Consider the following 4,267-nt stretch of genomic DNA (forward strand, 5'->3'; position numbering starts at 1 on the left):
CAGCCATGACGTATTTTCTCTCTGCCTTTCCTACTTTTACTACATGGCTCCTGCTCTTCGGAGCTGACTGGTTTCGTGCAACATCCACAGAAACACTCCAAGAATCACTCGTACCTTTCCTTCTCATTATTCATATTGTACACATCTCAAACCCCGACAAACCACTGTGTTCAGTCCTTTCTTCCCGGATCGTCGGCCGTCTAGAATTCCCTCTTTGCATATGTTGTTCCTTCAGCTGTCGACTTGCAACAGCTTAAGCAGAAGTCACGGAGGGCCCGCGATAGCCGTAGATACAGCCTTTCCCCCAGTCTAAACTAATAATAAATGTAAAAGACGTACATTTGCTTGCTGTTCTAAGAGGCCCAATAGCAGAAGTTAGAAATTGTTTAAAGTCATATTTTTAGGGTAATACAACAAAATTACCTTCATCCACCAACATCAGAGTTCACATACAAGCAGATCAATCTGTAAACAAGTTACTGCAACTGAGCAATCAAAAAGTCTAACCATATGAAATAAGAACAATTGACACAAAAACAGCCAGTATCAACTGTTAACGAATTGAATGAATTGGTTTTCCCAGATGTTTCTGAAAACTATCAAAATTACAAGTGGTTGTGTGATACAGCAACGGTAGCTCCAAATAGCAATGATTTCTAGTAAGGGTGACTGCTAAGATTCAATTCACAGTGGTCAACACGCCAACATTGTTTCTAAGTTCACTGGATCCTCCTGGAGCCCCGTTTTAGTGTTTCAGTCTTAAATTTGGGGCTTACATCATGCTCCATCCATACTGGTGTAATGGAACAAGACCGGATGCTAAAATTTTTACTTCCTATGGTGATGCTATAATATTTTCCAGGATATGTGTTCATATTTCTGTAATTCCCATTAGCGTAATATTTCCCTTTAAGAGACTCCAAATTCCTATACGCCTAAGCTTCGCAACTTACAGTAATTGGAAAGCTTTGCTTCTCTCATGGAGTATTATAGGTTGCATGTTTACTCATTTGAAGCATAGACAGTCTTCGCGTCAAAGCATCAATTGGAAGAAGCCAAGGACTTAGCTTATTATAAAGTGCTTCGCTGAGAATTGTTTGCCTTTTGTCTGCAGGTGGTAAGAGTCGCGTGCCTCTGTTCAATAGAATATAAACATTGAGCTTCAAATAATACATTCATACAGAATTACCATTAGTGTTTTTCAAGAATTCTCTTATCTAACCGTTTGTTTCTTGGACGACGCCGAGTATCATGTCAATGTGCACAAATGCACTAGTGTTTATGTGTCTGTGCATACATACATGCATGTGTGTGTGTGTGTGGTGTTCCATCCATCCATCACCTGTCTTCATACCTTTTTAATATCATTGTGTATCGTGAATATCAGAGCGTCCCCACCACGTAAGAGTTGGCTGTGAGCTTACATCTGTAGTAGTGGTGGTGGTGGTAGTAGTAGTAATCTTCTTAGAAGACATAAACTTTTCATTTTACATCTATTCCATGTACTTAAAATATCAATTACTTCATAAAAAATCCTTCTGCTCTCTTTTCAGTACCTTTCAGAAGATTTCTAACAACTGAGAGGATAAGGTGTCATTCTTTCCACGCAGGACTCGGTTTTATCCTTTTTCTCCTGATAACTACAGATGTTTATTTTCTCTTTCTGAATACCGTCAAGTGGTTGAGAACAACTATTTACCTAGACATATTGCAAGATACTTTAATCTCAAAGAAATTGAATTCTGCATTGTAAACCAGCGAATCACATGTCACGTTTTGTGGCATCTATTTAAAGAGGTTTGTACCTCCCTGTAATACATTCTTCCAGCATTGAGCTTTTAGCTTTCTGTGCTATCTACTCAGAGTTATTTAGACTGCATTACTCTGTAGTTGTTGTTGGCACTCCGTCGCTTACGACGTCGAGGGTTCCAGTTGATCCGACCAACGGAACAGCCTGCTCGTGAAATTAACGTGCAAGTGGCTGAGCACTCCACAGACACGTGTACCCTTAACGTAGTTCTCGGGGATATTCAGCGTGACACAATGTGACAAGACTGGCCCTTTGAATTACAGGCACAAGAGAAACAGGAAGTAAGAGTGAGAGAAAGTTGTGGAAGAGTACAGCAGGGTTCGCCACCATCCCCTGCCGGAGCCTCGTGGAGCTTTAGGTGTTTTCGCCCAATAAACACTCACAACGCCCGGTCTGAGAATCGAAACCGCAATCCTATGACCGCGAGTCCGCTGCCCTAACCACTGGGTCATTGCGCCTCAACAACCCCGTAGTAGCAGCGACGAATTATACCCTCTTGTGATACCTATTTCCTAAAGCTAGATAAAGTCAGAATTTCATGTATTAGTTACGAACAAAAAACACTACACGTGACAGGGCACGAACAGTCAAATTCGTTTTCTTTTCCCTATCGATTTGTTTATCTCTGAAGCAAAGTACAAGCATGTGTGTCTGTTGGGTTTATAAGCAATATTTTTGTTGATAGTTAAAGGTGGCATTCAGCTACCGATGAAGACTCCAAAAAAGTATCGAGACTTGCGTACAGCTTTATCCCGATTTTTCTCTCTGTACATATGTTGTACAGGCAAATTCTTCCTAATGGTCGTAATAGTGTTGGCTAAAAAATACTTATAGATATGTACTATAGTACGTGAAAGCAACGAAACGAAACGCTATGAACACGCAATTAATTGTGTATGTATGTATGTGTGTGTGTTACTCTATTTTTCACCATAAATATATGAAGTGGAGTGCGAAATTGGAAGAAAGCAGAGATAGGTCTTTCGATACGATATTTTCCCTATCATTTTTTTCTTTATCTTGGAAACTGACAGTCACGGTTTCGCAAACAGAAAAATGGTTCGGGCGTTTGGTGAAGTAAATCTGTCAACAGCTGTTATTATCAATCCTTTCCAAAATAACGACAAACAAAACATTCACAATTTCATTTTAACCTAAGAGACTCGTATCGTCTGCTTTGATTATTCCTAAGTAAGTTTCTGCATTCTTTGACTTTTGAGTTGTTTTTAATATTTTTATGTGTTTCTGTAGTTTTTAGATTACATTTTTTGAAAGTAGTAGAGCTCCAGATTAGCCGAACTGTATAAAGTTATTTGAACTAACATTAATGGTTATTTCTAAAGCTTCTCAAGAGATTTAGCTAATTTGTAAAGCATTCACCCAACATCTGTAATATTGCAAATTCTAGTAGTTATCATCTTGTATTGCAATGTCTTACTTGAACTTAGATATAAACAGGTTGGGACCCAGTCAAAGCTAGTTGAATGATGTGTTTGAAATACAGGAAGAACTCTCTTCAGTTATGTGAAACAAAATCTGTTTGGCACAAATTCAATTATAAATTAGATGAGAATATCAATTTTCTCTTTTCCGAATTACGTTAAAGCGAAGAAAATGTAATTTCAAATTTCGACTTGGTTTCTTGTATGATGTCCCCCTTTTTCTCTTTTATTAGTTTTAGTCAATATGGATATGCTGGAACAGCATTTTATTTAATTATATCGACTCTAGTATTTATTTAATATTTATCGAATATCAGTTTGAGAAGTATGATGAAATATGTGGGCAAAGGTTTCAACGAATCAGAAATATGCTTAAAGACATAACAACCTCTAGTATATGATGGCAGTTCTCTAGATACCATATTTTATAGTTGAGGTCGATCATTTTAAAGTATCATAGTAACCGTCAACAGGTACCTAATACAACCCTTATATACACAGTAATATCTCGATGCTTGTCCTGTAGACCTTGTCTAACAATCGTCTCTTGGCAATGTAATAGTGGCAGTGTACAAGTCTTACAAAACAGTGAGGTACTTTTGACTTTTCATTCCCGTCTTTGTCCTCTCACAGATTTCCCACTTTTTATCAGTTTCATTCCAGGTCTAGATTCCACAGTAAATCGTTGAGATGTTTTATAATACTGATATGAAATTCCCTAAAATTATACATATGAAAAGATGTCCAAGTATATTCCGATATATATATATATATATATATATATATACAAGAATAAGGGCAGGGAATCGTCAATTAATAATAGAATTAACAATTTTGCCAAGTAGTTCAGTATGAAAAAACCTTTATCGGTAAAACCATTTGTCATCATAAATATACAGGGATTAGCATTGAGTTGCTTCTCCAACATACTGAAAATTTAGAAATAGCAGTCAAAGAACTACTGATTCTAAACTACAAATTTTTCTCTAAATGGATGGCGATATTTATGGCACAC

The sequence above is a fragment of the Octopus bimaculoides genome, chromosome 1, assembly GCF_001194135.2.
Source record: "Octopus bimaculoides isolate UCB-OBI-ISO-001 chromosome 1, ASM119413v2, whole genome shotgun sequence".
Taxonomy (NCBI): domain Eukaryota; kingdom Metazoa; phylum Mollusca; class Cephalopoda; order Octopoda; family Octopodidae; genus Octopus; species Octopus bimaculoides.